The sequence below is a fragment of the Stegodyphus dumicola genome, chromosome 8, assembly GCF_044657685.1.
Source record: "Stegodyphus dumicola isolate Sdum_Otavi_A_Nest chromosome 8, ASM4465768v1".
Classification (NCBI taxonomy): Eukaryota; Metazoa; Arthropoda; class Arachnida; order Araneae; family Eresidae; genus Stegodyphus; species Stegodyphus dumicola.
In genome coordinates, this window is record NC_140775.1 from 49,729,798 (window position 1) to 49,748,073 (window position 18,276).

Genomic DNA, 18,276 nt, shown 5'->3' on the forward strand with positions numbered 1-18,276 from the left:
TTCGATAGCCACAAGACTGTACATGGTCAATTACTTGTTTTGTAAATATTAATAATTGATGTGATGATAAGTTTTTTACGGGAAACATTGCTACAATATCTCTGTTTTTTGATAATATAGAGCTTATCATAAATGTTTGCAGAGTTGTGGCCTCCATCTGTGAATTATCCGAAAAACCTAAAACACGACCACTTTTATACGAAACTTGTGGTTTTATATATATCTCATCTAATAATAAATTGACAATTTTTTCAGAATCATTTAAAATTTCACATTTTTTTTTCAAATACATTCAGTGACTTTTTTGCAATCCAGAATCTGCTCGGCCAATTTTCAGAGATAACTTCCTCAAGTATGACGGATGAGGCAATATAAAATACTTACTGTTACGTATAATATTGTAGCTGTTTGGATTACAATAAAATATATAACAAGACCAGGCAAGGAATTCTGCATTATACGAAGGCTGTTTCATTTGCATTAATTGAATCTGTTCATACAAAAACTTAAATTTCTCAGAATGTGGGTTATTTTCTGTTTCTGCACATTTCAACAGTAGTTTTGACATTTTATCTAAATTTAAATTGCAGTCATCATGAATACCAGAAGCAGAAAAACCATCCAAATGGCTAATCATTGTCTCAAGTTTAGACCATTTATCACATAGCTTTTCTTCTCCAAATATCCATTTGAACTTTTCAATGGGAATTTCATTTTCATTGAAAAAAAACTCTTACATTTAAATCTTCCAATATTTTTAAAGATACAAGCACTTTTGGACAGTTTAAAAATTCTAATTTCGATAGCCAAAAGATCTTACCTTTGGTAATGAATATCCATGAAGAGGGAAAACCTATTTTTTTTTTTTTTTTTTTTTTTTTTTTTTTTTTTTTTTTTTGCAAAACCATTTATTAGGTTTTCAAAATCGCCAATAATATCATTCTTTTTTCACTGTTCAAATTGTTTATCACAACGAATATCAATTTCTGCTTCTCTTTCTTCCGGTGTTTTTCTTTTTGTGGGAAGTTTCTTCGATAAATAATATGGCTGGTTTTGAAAAATCGTTGGATAAGCTTCTTTTTTTAAAGCTGGAATAGTTCTAGGAACTACTAATACCGTCCCATCATCACGAACAGCTTTATCTTCTCGAACGATAAATTCTTCTTCGAAATGCTTAATGCATACACTACTGTGTTTGCCAGCTACAAAATCTTTGCGATTAATATTTTTTATCCATTTCTGAGAGAGTACAGGATCCGAAGGAAATTTGAAAGTGGATACATGTTCAGTAGTGCTATCGTAATTTGATCGGCATTTAGGTACACTACACTTTCTTGGCATTCAAAAACACACTTTTTCTTATAAATTCGAATTCACAATATAATATTTTACTTTCCGGTAAAATACAAAATTTTTCAGAAGAAAAAACACATGTAAACAATTATCTCACTAGCACTAGTCCTACGGAGAAGCAAGCTCAACCTACAAAATTGAAAGCCTAAGATTATGACGTCAGATCATGTGATCTTCAGATTGGAGCAGGCCTGTAGATATCTAGTTGGCCTTGGTGGTACGCACATGAATCCAAAACTTCATCGTTTGATGCAAAAATTTTGATATTGCTCAGTTAATCGCCAGAGAAACGGATGAAATTGCAAACGATTATAAAGAAGTTAAAAGGATCTTATTAAACCGGTACAAGATAACACCTGAAAAATTTCGCCAAAAATTTTTTACGCACAATAAGAGTGTAGGAACCACATGGAAGAATTTTGCGTATGAGTTAAGAAATTTTTTAATGAATGGATAAGCGGAATTAAAGTAGATACTTTTGAGAAAGTTAGCAACCTTATTGTAGCGGATCAGATAAAACGTAAAGTGTCTCCAGAAGTAAAAACTCATTTTATTGACATCTGGTCTGAGTTTCTTTAGTGGTCTAGTCTGGACAGCGGTCGAGATCGATATCGGAAAACCAGTTGGGATTCTCTTTCCACTCGACAGCAGAAGGGAGAGCGAGTCTGGCCAGTGCCTCTTAGATATAAAGCCGTCGGTCTGTGACGTCACGAGCACTAGGCCGTAGAATATGAAACGGCGGAACTTCCGATAGCGATTTCTCCGTGCATACGAGTATGAATTTGCGTTAAATAATGAACTCTCAGAATAATCCAGAAACTATATTTCCGCAATAAAAAATTTATTTTACTATCGGAATATCTTTGAACATTACAATGCAAGAGCAATAAAACTCATTAAAGATGCATTAAAATTTCATATGTAATGTAATAAGATTTGATACTTAGTCCAGCAAAACTTTATCTTGAATATCGAATTTGGCTTTATAAAATGATTAGTAGAAGCTGAATTTTCAAATCATTCAATTAAAAATTAGTTCTGAAAACCAAAACTTCTCAATATCTTAAAAATTTCTGATATGTTGTTTTTATCTCATCTATAGACATAATATCATGTTTTCATAAAATCATATTCCTAATATAATTTTCATAATATAATCTACGAGGCACTGGTCTGGCCCCGTAAAATTCCGTTGGCGGAAAATGAAGTGGAAACTCCGTGCGGAAGTGACGTTTATTGCATAGCAACCAGTCTATCTCACCTCTACATTGCTCGAGGCTCAGGGAAAGGGGGTAGTTTGTTGTCAAAAAGGGCTGTTTCGCACGTGTTTATGGTACGTACTACTTTGGTAGACGGTTGCACGGATTTTTGGCGATTTACGTCGGCGCGATTTTTACAAACGTCAGCCATCTTGAAAAATGCTCTTTTTACGCATAGTAAAGTATTCGAAACTTAAAAAAAAGTATCGTTAAAAGTAATGGATTAATTTTTTGTTGAAAATGTCATTTTTTAAGATGGCAGGCAAGTGTAAATAAATACATTCACTATGAGTATAAAATACTAAAGCTTATTATTACTTTCATAGAGCAAAGAAGAGAATAAAAACATTGTGCCAACGTTTAATTAGATTAAAATATTACTGAAATTGAATATCGAATTAAAAACCATCATACCAAAATTTAAAAGAATTAGAATATTATTAAATTCAAACACTTTAAAATACGTTTTTAAAATAGTGTATTAATTTTTTTTAACAAAAATTGAAGTATACAATTATAAAATAAAAGAAAAATATGTACTTACGTTTTTTTTTGAGTCATTTAACCTTGTAAGGATCCTAAGTTTTACTAACGTTTATTTCATTTTAAATCTTTACTACTTCTTACTACTACTTACTTCTTATTTCCTACTTCCGGCCAGAATTAAAAGCTTTAACTTATTTATGCAAATTTGTCTTGCGAACGCCAAGTACTTAAGTTGTGGCTTTTTGCCAAGCAAGGGAGAGGAAGGAGTTATTGGAAGCAGGCCGCTTGCCATTGTCGTTTTAACTCGGTTGCTGTTTGCCTTCAAGTCCAGAGGTTTAGTCCTCTTGATAACTGCAAAACGTATCGTAGTTTTAGCAGCTCGGCGTACTACATACGGACTTTGTTAAATAACGTCCAATCTTAATGCTAGGCACTTGTATACTAATACAAAGTTAGTTTTAATTAGAGTTTTAGTTAGTAGTTTTTAGATTCTTACGTTCAGACCACAAGTGGTTGGTCTCTGTATTCCGAAGTTCTGGAAATACCTGTAAAGATAGAAAAATAAAGGGTTTCGTATACCCTTCCTGTTTGTATTGTCTACTTCACAATTTTCTTGAAAATAGCTTGAGTAAGCTCCCTGTTCCGCGTCAGGACAATTCATGTTTCCAAAGCAAGTCAAGAGGAATACAAGTCCTGATAGAAGAAGAATAACCATGGCCGAGTTTCAAGAAGAACCTGTGGTACCTGCAGAAGCGGCTCAGAATCCAGAAATGCCAGCTGCCGCCCTGGAAGGATTCGGTTACATCGTCCAGACCATGCGCGCATCGATGAAACAAGAAGCAACCTTTAATGGAAACTCACCGGTAACCAGTTTTTTGGAAAAACTGGATGACCACTTCATGCTATATCCAGTACATGAGTTCCAGAAAGTCACCTTAGCTACCAGCGCTTTGAGGGGCCAAGCGCTTAATTGGTTCAAATGTATAGGCAGAAACCTCTTGGGTCAAGCGGGAAATCCCACCTATACTTACTAAAATTTCAAGACTGCCTTAGTAAAAGCCTTCCCTGTCGTGCAAAATTAGAAGCGGAACTCTTTCAGCATATACCAGCAACGAATTGAAAATCTCTGAAGTTTTATTTTAAGAAAAATTCACGTCTTTAAACTCTTGTATGGAAGCCGTCCGGATCCTGAGATAATCCAAGTAATTTTACCTAGGTTACTTCCCCAAGTACAAGACTTTATTGAATTAAGGAATCAGACTACACTGGAAAAGTTATTTGAGCTAGCAATCCAGTTTGAAAGTAGAAGAACGGCGGACATTGAAAGAAGACGCCAGTATGAGCAACGAAGCCAATTTGTTGCGCCAAGACCACAGCAAAGGCGAGAACACGGCTACGGAAGCAAGTCGAATTAGTGTGCAAGGAAACCTGAGTATACAAAAACAACCGGCGAACGTCGACAGTTCAATAGTAAGCCAGAAAAAAAAATCTGAAGGCCAGAGGAAAAAGAAGGAAGGCATGGAAAGGAAGAAAGAAGATTTAAACTAAAACGGATTTCTGCTGACGGGAGGGTGCGGAAATCCGAAGCCCAAGGAAACCCCTCTTCCTTCAAGTTAAATACAGTTATTGTGAAAAATTTGATTCTTCCAAAGATTGAAGTTTTGGTAAACAATATCCCAGCCACCGCACTCCTGGATACAGACGCGCAGTGTTCCTGTGTGGCAGAAGACTTTTTTAGGAAGTACTTCCGTAGATACAGAATATCTAATTCGGATAATACGACATTGTTAGCTGCGCAAGGGGAAAGATGCAAATGCATAGGCAAAATACCCCTCTATATTCGCATTAAGGACGAGCAAATAAAGATCATGTTTTTTATCGTAAAAAATCTACAAGCACATGTGATTCTAGGATAGATTTTCTTTCAGAGGCAGAAGCAACGCTGGATTTTAACCAAGCGTCCCTTAAGCTGACCATGAAACCAGTTCTGGAAGAAAATAGAGAACCACCCACGTTAAATCTCAACCACCTGCCTACGGGAGAGCAACAAAAAATTCGCCAAGTGGTAAGTGAATTTACTTCGTTATTTAGTGATATTCCCGGATTTACTCAAGTTACTAACCATAGTATCGACACAGGAGATTCACTGCCAGTGCGCCACAAGCCGTATTGGTACGATAAAAAATAAAGAAAAAATTATAGAGTGGCACATTCGAGATATGTTACGTAAAAAGATCATAACGCCCATCTCAAGTAGTTATGCTAGCCCGGTTGTGTTATGTAAGAAAAATAATAACTATCCAGTAACACATCCGAAAAGGTGGCGTTTTGCAATTGACTATCGTAAATTAAACTCCAAGACTAAATATCCGGTATATCCGTTACCCATTATTGAAGAAATTTTAAGGAACATAACTTCTACGAAATACATGACTATGTTAGACTTAACGACTGATTATTTTCAAATAGGTGTTAAGCCAGAAGATGTGCCTAAGACTGCTTTTATAACCAAGTCTGGCACTTACGCATTCTTGCGTATGCCGTTTGGCCTTTCAGGGGCACCGGCAACATTTCAGCGATGTATGGACATTGTGCTAAGGCCTGTTTTAGGAAAGACCACATTTATCTATTTAGACAATATCATTATTACTAGTGATAATCTGGACCAACATGTACAGGATTTAAGACAGGTGTTTTCATTATTAAATGAAGCCGGTCTAAAAGTTAATGTCGAAAAGTGCAAATTTGCAGCCCCTGAATTAAAATACTTAGGTTACAAAATATCTCAGAAAGGAATCGAGACAGACGAATCAAAAATAATCGCTGTGCAAAAGTATCCGCCGCCAAATACGGTGAAGAAGCTGTCTTCTTTTCTAGGACTTTGTTCATATTATAGGTCCTTTATAAAAGATTTTGCAGCTATTGCTGAACCATTGTTAAAATTAAAAAGGAAAAAGGCAAGATTCTCGTGGACGGCCGAAGCCAATAGTGCACTGTAAAAAAAATCTGTAAGGTTACTAAGAAAACTCATGGAAACTGGGATGCCATGGGTTATTTGAGTAACAGAAACAGGAGTTTCTTTGTAACATTACAAGAGTTTTGCCTGTAATGGTTACAGATCTTTTCTTTTAATATCACAGCATATAGTTATGTAAGTAGAACATATTTTTCTCGTGTAAATTGCCAAACGATATATCTGTAATGGTTACAGATTATTTGAGTGTAATATTACAGCAAATAATTATGTAAAAAGAACATATTTTTCTCATGTAAAATCTCAACAGATATATCTGTAACCGTTACAGGTTATTTGCTTGTATTATTTCAGCAAGTTATGTGAGTAGAAGATACTTTTCTTACGTAAAATTCCAATGGTTGTATCTGTAAAGGTTTCAGATTATTTCCTTCTAATATCTTATTAAGTAATTATATGTGTGTAGAATATATTTTTCATAGATGAAATACTAAAGGACATGTCTATAAAAGTAATAGATTTTTGTCTAAAATGATGCTTATTATAATAAAATATATTGAAATCAATATGTTTTGAGTAAAACAATGATATCTGTATTTATATGTATCATTTTGATTAATAATCGATTTGAGCTTAATTAAGTTCAAATTGATATGCTACTCCTTATATTAAATTACATGTATATCCTTTATATAAAATAATGAAATGGCATCTGGAATTTATATTTGGCCTGTAAAATAGCTGAGAAAAAAAAGCAATATGCTTTATTTGCATGTTTTAGTGTCAATTATTAAGATATGGCCTAGAACTTTCTTTTTAGTAATTTTAGCTAAAATAGACACATGTTGCTTTAGATTTAACTTATATGAGTAAACATGTTGCATGTTGATATGATCATATTACTGTAAAAGACATTTTGTGAAATATTTCTATGAAGAACTCAGAACAGCTGTTTTTTATGTTTCAAAAATATTATATTCTCTCCTTCTAAAAAATGACATTTTCAGTAAATTAAAGAATTCAACATAGCAATGAACTTCATTTTGTTACTAGAAGAAATTCAAAATTTTGTTCATAAGCTTGCATTATAACGTCCAACTAATCATTTTATTCTTATCTGCACTTAGTGTTTGCCAACAGTCTGCTATTGTTTGAAATAATAGATGGTAAATGCATAACGTTTTTAACTTACCTTCAAATAATTTCCTTTGAATTAACAGAGAGAAGTCTTTCATTAAAAGCCTAATGTCATGTTTTTTGAATAAGTATAAAACTTCACCAACTTACCTTAATTTTCAAAGCCTTGCTTCCATTAAAATTCTTAATGCTTAATACAATTATGCCTTTAACAAATTTGTTTCAAAAATTAATACTTCACTTTATCTTAAAATTTAATGCATTTTAATTTTACCTATAATTTTTTACAAACATGATATGTAATAAATTTAAGCTTAATATTTACCATTTAGAAAGTGATACTAAAAAAGTATTCCTATTTATTATAAAGTTCGAGATTTGCATACAAAATTGTGAAATATACATGTTATACCAGAAAACAAATTTTATGCCCTATATGTATATATATATTACAGCATGTTAATTAAGAAGTTTATTGAATTTATAATGTTATTGTGAAATATTATGAAGCAAATAATATGCTAATTAAAATACAGAAGTAAAAATAATTTATTACTTAATTCATAAACTTTACATAAAATCTGAAAAAAGAATTAATTAAAAATAATATAATATAACATTTCATAAAAATTCGTTTCGACTGCTTGGAAAAAATGAATGGTTTTTCCCTCTTTGTAAACCATGCCTCCTAAATAAAGAAAAAAACATTTTTTTAAATCATAACCATGCTCTTAAAAAGCTTATAAAATTATTTTAATAGATGTTTTAAACGTGTGCTTATATAACACTTTTAATCATATTTCGGTACTTTTCCGTTTCGCCGGCGCAAATCTCGCCAAGCAGACTTTATTGGCGACAACATACAGTATACACATAAAAAATATTTAAAAAATTTTAGTTCTAAGAATTTTTTATTTTGAAGGCATAAACATTTTAATATCGCTTAAAATTTTATAAAAACCCAATAAATAAAGACAATACATTTATAAAAAGACACTAATTTAAGAATTTACTATGCTTTCATGGTTCAACATCCTGATTCGCCGGTTCATATCACGTGACCCCAAGCGATCCCATCTCACGCAAACTATTCTACAAAAATCTAATGCTCTCAGTAATTATCTACATTAATTTCAAGTTAAATCTTAATTTGGAACACAAGTTTAAATGCAAGAAATATTTTAATTCGTACAAATAGCTTACTCAGAAAATTTGGAAAACTGCAGTGCTTTACTTCGCTAATGCATTCTCATTAGAATTGATTAATTTAACCTTTGACTTTACCTTTTCTATATTTTCGGCTTCGGGTAAGCGAATCTAATTTGCATCCTAATTGACTTAATTACCGAAAATGGCCTTAGACATAAAACTGAATTATCTGATAAAAATTCTATGTAATTATATGTCAGTATTGAAAGAAACAATCAATCTGATAAGAAAAAGCTGCGACTTGTTTTAAAAATGAGGCGTAAAAGGTTACCAGCGAGAATATTCCGTTTGGCATCGGTTGTACCATTATTGGCGACTTTATCGCTTGCGCCAGCAAAACGGAAGAGTACCCATATTTCTTTATAATATCTTAAGAAATTAAGAACAGCTTAAATTCTTTAAAATATTGGATCACAGTGAACCGTCTCATTACGACAAACTACCCTTGTCAACCACTTTTTAAATTTACCCAGCATTCCTCATAAAATAACTAATTAGTAAACATAACTTCTCTAAGATGCCCACTATCATTGAAGATCAAAATCTTCAGGAATCACGTATAGCTAGCTTAGAGAAGGTTCATTGTACAAAAACAGCCAATATGCAAATCTTTTCATAAATGAAGCCACCATAGTTATTAAATATAATATACAGTATACTTATTTATATTCAGAATTCATAACTTGAATAAATTTCTCGAACTATTCTAGCATTCGAAAAATATTGTATTTATTACCTGAAATTTCTAAAACAGTATTACATATTCGTCCAAATGAATCACTGGGACTCGAACAACATTTCCCTCCTAGCTTTCTTTTAGCGGAGGATTCTGAATATGTTTTAATGATTTTGGTAATGTTTGTCTTCCTTAAGGCGCTCACAAAACGAGTTACCCTAAATTTTTCGTCTGCACAGTGATCGTTTTCATCTTACTAACTGATTTGCTAGGGGATTTTGGGTGCATGGCCTATCATTGATGAAACAATAATAGTGAACAGCTTCAAGAAAAATGGGGATATCTAATGCTCTTGATGCCATATTCCCACTTATTTTTACTAATTTTATCTTCCGAAAATTGAGAGGGAAAAATTAGGCGGTATATATATATACAATCACAGTAATAATATAACAAATGAAAAGTAATCATGGATAAACTACTACTATCACAATATTATTGCTTTAAAAAAAAAACCTACAGTTCAATAACAATACACACAATTGCAACATCTAATAAGTTATCTCATTTCTACTTCTTTATAATTTGAATTTCTTTCATTCTCATTGTTGTTCTTGCAACTCCTTAGGCCTCAGATAATACATAAATAATTAGAGAAGGTGAATATGCAGCTGATATGGCAAAATTGCACAGTGAATGGCAGTTGGTATTTGCTTTAACTATCATAGATCATTTTCTTTTTATTAGCCTGACATAATATTCAACAGTTAGAAGAGAAAGATTCAACGGGGCCTTTAGTGTGCAAATGTTTGCCTTTGTTAGTATGACGAAAACAATCATTATGTCGATAAATCCATTTTAAAATCTTGGGATCTTCATTTTCTAAATGCATTAAAAAGGGGAAAATTCTGCAAATATTTTTTTAATTTTGAGAATCTGGTTCTAAAGCTAGGTGGGGTGGAAAATGCAACGCAATACGGTAATTCTGAAGGTCATTGCTCTTGGTAGTACAAACTGAACGGTGATAACTTGCATGCTGTAGAAGACGACACAAATTGCAGTTCTAGATGCATTAAATGCTTTGATGTCTAGGGAGTAGCAGTGGACAATAATAAGAGTGAAATTCAATGTATAGGGAAGTAGGAATGAAAATTATTATTATCAGACACTGAAATGTTAATGTTACTAAGCATTCTTATTGGAAAGTAGGTCTCTTTTTAAATAATAATATGATAGTTACCAGTAGTTCATTCGTGGATATTTTTGATTGGTTATCTTACAGTAATGATCTTACTGTAATCACGTCCTTCAAAATTAAACTGATTGCTTAGTTTCCCCCTTGATTTTCATACTATAATGTTAGTAAAAAGGAAGAAAAAAGTCTGCAAGTAAACATAATTCCTCTTTCTCTCTCTCTCTCTCTCTATATATATATATATATAGGCATGTATCTTCGTGTGCAACTAAGCAAAACAAATGACTTTTTCTTCTTTAAAAATATTTGTGTTAATAAATATGATGAGAATTAAGTTCATTTTAAAGACTTATGACACATGAAATATAAATGATCAAAATAAATTAGAAAATTATAAATTACGTGTTTAAGTTGCAATAATTCAGTCGTAATAATTAATACTAACAAAACCAAACATCATATTCCCGTTCTGCAAATTATAAAAATTGTTCTGCGAAACTGCAAAAATTACCAACATTTTGGTTTATTTGATAACTTTCAAATTCACTCCTTTGTTTGCATTTAGAATTTATAACTTTAATTTTCCACAGAAATTTGTTTTTGATTTTAAAAAATTTCACTGGCATAATTTTCTACATATACGCATCATTTAGATTGATAGAATATGGCAAAGCATGCAAAGTCTATCAGCCTAAAGGAAAGTACAGTGTCTCACAAAAGTGATGGGACACTTATGCTTTACAAAAGGAAACTGTAATAAAATAAATTAAAAAACATGTAAAAATTTTTTGTGGGTGTGTTTCATACTTAAATTTAATAACAATTATTACATAACATACATTTTCTCAAAATATTAAAATAGTAATTTAATAAAAATACAATTGTTTTGCACTGAGCAAAAAATGGCTCACATAAGTGATGGGACACCATTAGATACTACTACATACTACAATAAAAATATTTTTTGGGTTTTTATTTTTACTCAAAAGCAATTGGCAATAATTTATAAAATCGTCTGTAGTATTTCTTTCCAGTTTGTTTTGGAATTTTTGTGTTTTTTAGCTGTGTGCAGCCATGAATGCTAAACGAAAAGAAACTGCCTGAAATTCAAAATTAGTTATTAATTTGCATATTGAACGTGGAAAATCTATTAGAAAAACTGCTGAAACAGTTAACATGAGTCATTCAACAGTTTTCAATATCATTAAACGATAAAAAGAATCATATGATTCAGGATAAAAGAAGACCTGGCCGACCATCAAAGCTATCCAATGGAATAAAGTGAATTATTGTTCAAAATATTAAAAAAAAATCCAAGAATGAGTGCTCCTAAAGTTGCTGCTGATTTACAAGCATTATATGGAGTAATTTTTAATCCTGAGACTATTAGAAGAGTAATTCAATCTGCTGGATATCACGGTAGAGCAGCCAGGAAAAAATTCTTCGTAAGTGAAAAGAATAGAAAACTCAGACTGGCTTTCGCAAAATCCAACATAAATAAGAACTCTGATTACTGGAATGAAGTTATATTTGCTGATGAGAGTAAAATTAATATATTTGGTTCTGACAGTAGAATCTTGGTGTAGAAAAAACCCAGGAAAGAATTTCGCAAACAGAACTTGGTGCTAACAGTAAAACATGGTGGAGGAGGAGTTATGGTATGGGGATGTATGTCGTCCGCTGAAGTTGGTAATCTTGATTTTATTGACAGTATAATGGATCAGTACAAGTATATTGACATTTTAAATCAAAATTTGAAATCTTCAGCACGAAAATTGATCCTTCATAACGATTTTAAATTGTACCAGGACAATGACCCCAAGCACACTGCTTTGAACGTTAGATTCTGGCTGCTGTATAACTGTCCTGAAAAAATAAAACCACCACCACAATCTCCAGACTTAAATCCCATAGAGAATATTTGGCAAGAAATTGAATCAAGAATTCGCAACCACACCATTTCTTCAAAACAACAATCAAAATCATCGCTTCAAGAAGAATGGGATAAAATCACTACAGAAATCACAAAAAAATCAGTCGAATACATCCCAAGAAGATTAAATCACGTTTTAAAAGTAAAAGGAAATCCAACAAAATATTAAAACCTTTTATAAAGTAAAATTTTTGGATAAATATTTGATGGAAAAGCAAGTGTCCCATCACTTATGTGAGCCATTTTTTGCTCCGTTCTAAACAATTGTATTTTTATTAAATTGATATTTTACTTTTTGAGAAAATGTATGTTATGTAATAATTGTTACTAAATTTAAGTATGAAACACACCCACAAAAAATTTTTACATGTTTTTTTTAATTTATTTTACTACAGTTTCCTTTTGTAAAGCAAAAGTGTCCCATCACTTTTGTTAGACACATTTAAAATCGGTGCTTCAAGAAGAATGGGGTAAAATCACTCCAGAAATCACAAAAAAATTAGTCGAATCCATCCCAGGAAGATTAAATCATGTTTTAAAAGTAAAAGGAAATCCAACAAAATATTAAAACCTTTTATAAAGTAAAATTTTTGGATAAATATTTGATGGAAAGGTAAGTGTCCCATCACTTATTTGAGCCATTTTTTGCTCCGTTTTAAACAATTGTATTTTGATATTTTGAGAAAATGTATGTTATGTAATAATTGTTACTAAATTTAAGTATGAAACACACCCACAAAGAATGTTTACATGTTTTTTTAATTTATTTTACTACAGTTTCCTTTCGTAAAGCACAAGTGTCCCATCACTTTTGTGAGACACTGTATACTATATTCATGGACAGCTTTATAAGGAAAAGTAGCTTGCATTTCCATTTATTCATGTGTGTGTGTGTATATATATATTTACAATTGTTAATGCTAAAAATCAATGCTTCATTAAAATTTTATTATTTTATTTTTAATACTAACATACAGATACAGAATTGTTTTAAATTCCATTAAACAATCATACTTTATTTTAAAGAAAACTTATTTTATGATTTATATATTATATTACATGAATAAGAGAAACATTTGTCAAGAAATGTATTAAACTTGTATTAGCAGATTCATGCTATCCTAGTAACAAGACTATCATACTTCAAAACTATATTAAAACTGGGCAAAATAAAATCAACATCAATTCTACATTAAATGTTTAAAACTTATAAGTATGCAGTGGTAGATATTTATACAATATAATAAATTTTGTCACTTATAAAATATTAATGAAATGATATTTTTGGAAATAATGTACAAAATTTTAGTTTTCGTTTATAACTAGTTTAACGAATTTTTAGAAAAATATTTTAGGTCATTTAATATTTTAGGTAATTTAAATTATATGGAATAATTAAGTTGCATCTAGTTAGTAAAACAGAACATTACGAAAAGTATTTGATGCGACATATTTTTAATCAATATAATTACTTCCTTTTGGACATTTTCGTAAGAAATTAATACCAGTGAAAAAAATAATATTATTACACTAAAGAATTAATGAGATTCTCGACCACGTTGTTCAAGTTTTTGTAATTTTACTTCATAACACACTCGTACATAAACATATTATTAGACTGAAATATAAAACAAGTATAATTAATCAGGTAATCCTAAAGAAAGAATAAACTAAACCTAATAAGCAAAAAATATATACATTACATTCAGAATTCTAAATGTTTACATAAACTTTTCTCGCAAGGCCTGTCGGGAAAAAGATGTCAAACGTTCTTTGGTCAGACGATTGCAAACGAACGCTAACATAACTAATATTGTTTTCAACAACCACATTACCGGTTCAATTAAATACCACAACAGTGATTAAATTTTGAAATAATTAGTTATAAATAATAATACGGGCAATTTAAGGCGTAATTTATCGGATGCACAATGACAAAGTACTACTATTAGATCTGCATTTGGAATAAATATTTTGCACTCTTTCAACTCATTAGACATTACGAACACTTATATTAATTAATCGCTAAGCTTAAACTCTTAAATACTTACTCACTACATGTAACAGTGCAAAGTGCAGGAGAATAATCTGCATAAAATGAACAAAAAAATATTTCAAACAGTAATTGTAAACATTTTCTTACTTACCTGCGCTATACAACCAACATGCATTCAGCCATGTTTTTTTCTGCAACTAGCTTTCAAACACTTTTCTCCTGATTGGCTAATTTTCAGTCAGTCACGTGATTCTTCCGCGCGGCTTCTGAAACATTTTCTGTAATGCTACAAGCAAATCTGCTGTACCCGCCACAGTTTGCTTTCAACTTGTTACCATTACAGGAAATTCTTGTGTAACTTTTTGATTCTGTAACTGTAAAGAGCGAACTTTTTTTTTTACCGTGTGCGTTTGAAAAATTAAAGCAAGCATTAACGCAAGCCCCTGTTTTGAAATTTCCTGAGAACTAATTTGGAAATTTCAGCGGATGCTTCGGATTATGCGGTAGGAGCTACACTTTTGCAGAATCAGCAGCCCGTGGCATTTTTTAGTAGAACTTTAAATGAAACTCAAAGAAATTATTCCGCGACTGAAAGAGAGACACTTGCAGATCTGTTAGCAGTGCAAAAGTTCCGAGTCTATTTTGGAAGTGCGCCAGTAACAGTATATTCTGATCATGCGGCGGTAACTAGATTGTACTCAGGGAAAAACTTATCCCCAAGGTTAATAAGATGGGCACTCAAGTTACAAGAGTATAATTTGGTAATTAAGCACACCCCCGGAAAGGAAAATATCGTATCAGATGCCCTATCCAGAATAAAAATAGATGAAGAAGGTAATACTGTAAAGGTGGCAATGCTCACAGCATGTACGATACATTCCCGAGAAACTGTAATAACCGAACTGGGTAAGGATCCGGAATTTAAAAATATTTACGATTATTTAAAAGATCCTGAAAATTTTAGCCACCAAGATATTGTGGCGATAAGAAATAGGGCGGCCCATTACGAACTAATAGATGGTCTATTATTTTATACAAAAACTACGAATTCCAACAACGAATTTCGACATGTTATCCCAGCTCGTCTTAGATTAAATATACTGCAGGAGTTGGACGACTTCCCTTTAGCTTCTCGTGGTGGTATTCGAAAACCATCCAACGCGTACGCGAAGCAGTTTATTTTCCTGAGCTGCAAAAGTTAACAAGGGCGTATGTCCAGTCCTGCCCAACATGTCAAGCAGTTAATTATATTAATTTCCGCCCGGCCGGGTTTCTAAATAGCATTAAATCCGAATTTCCAAATGAAATAATTGGCATCGATTTATTGGGCCCTTTCCCGAAAAGTCAGTTAAATAAAAGTCGGTATCTCCTCTTTACGGTTGATCATTTTAGTAAGTGGATCGAAATTGTTCCCTTAAAACGAGCCTCCGCGAAATTACTGATTCTATTTTAAATAAATATATTTTAAAATACGGGGCGCCCCTAAAAGTTATATCGGATAATGGTCCTCAATTTGTAAGTAATATATTTGAAGACATGTGCCAAAAACTGGGCATACGTCATTTAAAAATGGTCCCGTATCGGCCGCAATCAAATATAGCGGAACGGGTTAATAGAAATATAGTGAAAATTATTCGAAGTTATGTTAAAAACTTTCATAAAAGCTGGGATAACTATGTCAATGAATTAGCTTTCGCCCTTAGGACCGCAAAACATGATACGACGGGCAAAACTCCTGCTGAGTTATTTTTAGGCAGAAAGATTATAACGCCGTTAGATAAATTGTTTTATGTTCAACAAAGAGCCCCGGAATTTCAAATGGGCGATATAGAAAAATTAATTAAAGAAGCAAGGAAGAACACTGAAGTAGCACAAAGAAAACAAAAGCTGTATTACGACAAGAAACGACGGGGAATAACTTATAAAGTAGGGGATGAAGTGTTAAAAATTAAGCATTCACTTTCATTTCATTTATTCAATCCGAATCATAATTTAGATAACATCTTTGAAGGAATTCGAAGATATGAATTAAATTTTAAAACGGCGCGGAAATGCACAAATTTTTCAGTAACCAATCAGGGAGCTGATTACAGCTCGTTAATGCACAAATATTCTATAACCAATCAGAGAGCTTATTACATCACGCCTAGAATTAAAATTATTTAAAAATTCATACATAATAAAAGCATTTTTTAAAAAAATGCAAAATTAGCATTTCATCAGCACCAGAAGAGAAAACTGCCAAATTCTATCCACGATTTGAAGGACCATATGTCATAGAAAAAGTAACTCAGGCTGTAGTGGTGCTAAAAGCCAAGAATGGTGAAACCTGCATCGCAAACGTTGACCAGATAAAACCATTTTATAATCGTAATAAAATGCCAATATTTCAAGATCTTTTGCAGGATCCGGCACGGCAGGCACAGTCTCCAGAGGTGGAACAACGACAATCACAAGGGCAAGCCATGAGTAGACAGGAGCAATTCCCCCGTTGGAAAACTGAAGGTAACAAGAAAAAGAAACCGTTCCACCGACCAGAAAAGAGAAGGCACGACCATCCCCAGAATGAAGAAGGGAAAAGTTCGACTAATGCAAAGAGAGCCAGGAGAAATGGCAGCAAACATAACACGGCTCCAAAACGGAAGATCTACCCATCGGATAGGAGTCTACGCAGCAAATGTCGACGAATGGACGAAGGAAAACCAGCTGCAGATGCAAGGAAGCAAGAAAATTTTGAACAGCCAGCAACGAGATCCAGGCAACAACGAGACAGAGTTGTCCCGGTTCCACCAAGACCAGCTGCCATCAAACGGCCGAGACCACAAGCAGATGCTAAAAAGAAGGTCTTCAACGGTGACCGAACTAGAAGAAAAAGAAAGCTCATGGAGGAAGGAACCGAAGGGCGAACCCGCACAAGAAGGAAGATAAACCAGGACTGGGTAGAAAAAAGGATGTCTGAATATCACAAAGATAAGTAAAACTTTATGTTACTTTGAAACTTTTAAGTTAATTTTTCATTCTTACTGCAAGTTGCAGAATTTAAGAAGTTTTACCTCATGTGAGGCCTACCTTTATCGCCAAAAAGGCGAGAAATGAGTTGTTACTTATTTTGGTATTATGTTTTTCAATTACTCGCGAGTAAAACTAAAATTATTGTATAATAGGAATGTGTAAATACTTGAATATTGTAAAAGCATTGATAATTTTTGAGAAAGCTACCTTAAGAAAATTGTAAAATTTTTGTATAAAATTTTATTTAAAAGATTCTGGCAAGAAAGAAGTTTTAGTCTGAAAGACTTTTGAAATGTAGTATTTCAATGTAGAAGATATGCACTTGCTTGGAAAAGAATAGAAGGTTAACAAACAATGTACTACTAACGTATGTTTTAAAATGCGTAAAAGTAACGGCATGTTAATATGTCCTTATGCACGATGTGAACTGTTATCTTAAAAGTTGAGAAATACTGTGATATGTTAAAAGTGAAAATATTAGAGTAATGCCAAAATTTTAACTTATTCGTATGACTGTAAAAAGAGCAAATTATTGTGAATATGTGTTAAAGGTTGAATGAATGTAGTTAGGCTCTCTGACGCTACACTTCAGAGTTAGCCACTTTTCAGAATAGTACCTCAGGGTTCAGAGATGAATATAAGGTGTGTTCTGAGGTCTTGTTATGTTGAATTTTAACACGTTAGTGTTTTGATTGCAGGCGGTAGTGTACTTGTACATAAACACGCACGTGTTTGGTGTTTCTCTTTACAACACATGTCAGAGAGCAAGGGGAGATAATTAAATATTGTCGTGAATGAAATAAGAATTTTTAAAAGAGAAATATGAGTATTCATGTTACTTGCCATTTGATTGTGTAACATTTCATTAAACTAGTTTTCCTTCCAGATCTCTGGAAGGAACCAGATTCAACTAAGAAACTCCTGTTTATAGATGCAGTACAGATGAAAATTATTTGTCCATGGAGTTGATAATGTAAAAACGACTTTTAATTTCTAGATTAGATTCTAGTGAGAAATGTTTGTAAAAGATTGGCCTCGCGTTAGAT

The 18,276-nt window shown here is 32.4% G+C and overlaps 1 long non-coding RNA gene across 1 annotated transcript; it reads right to left on the bottom strand.

The window, feature by feature from the left end:
• Positions 1-7,740: 7,740 nt before the first annotated feature.
• LOC146995814 (uncharacterized) lies at positions 7,741-14,356 on the bottom strand. Its single transcript, XR_015042566.1, has 2 exons — positions 13,926-14,356; positions 7,741-7,897 (listed from the first exon to the last, which is right to left on the bottom strand). It is a non-coding gene; the product is annotated as an uncharacterized LOC146995814 (long non-coding RNA).
• Positions 14,357-18,276: the final 3,920 nt, after the last annotated feature.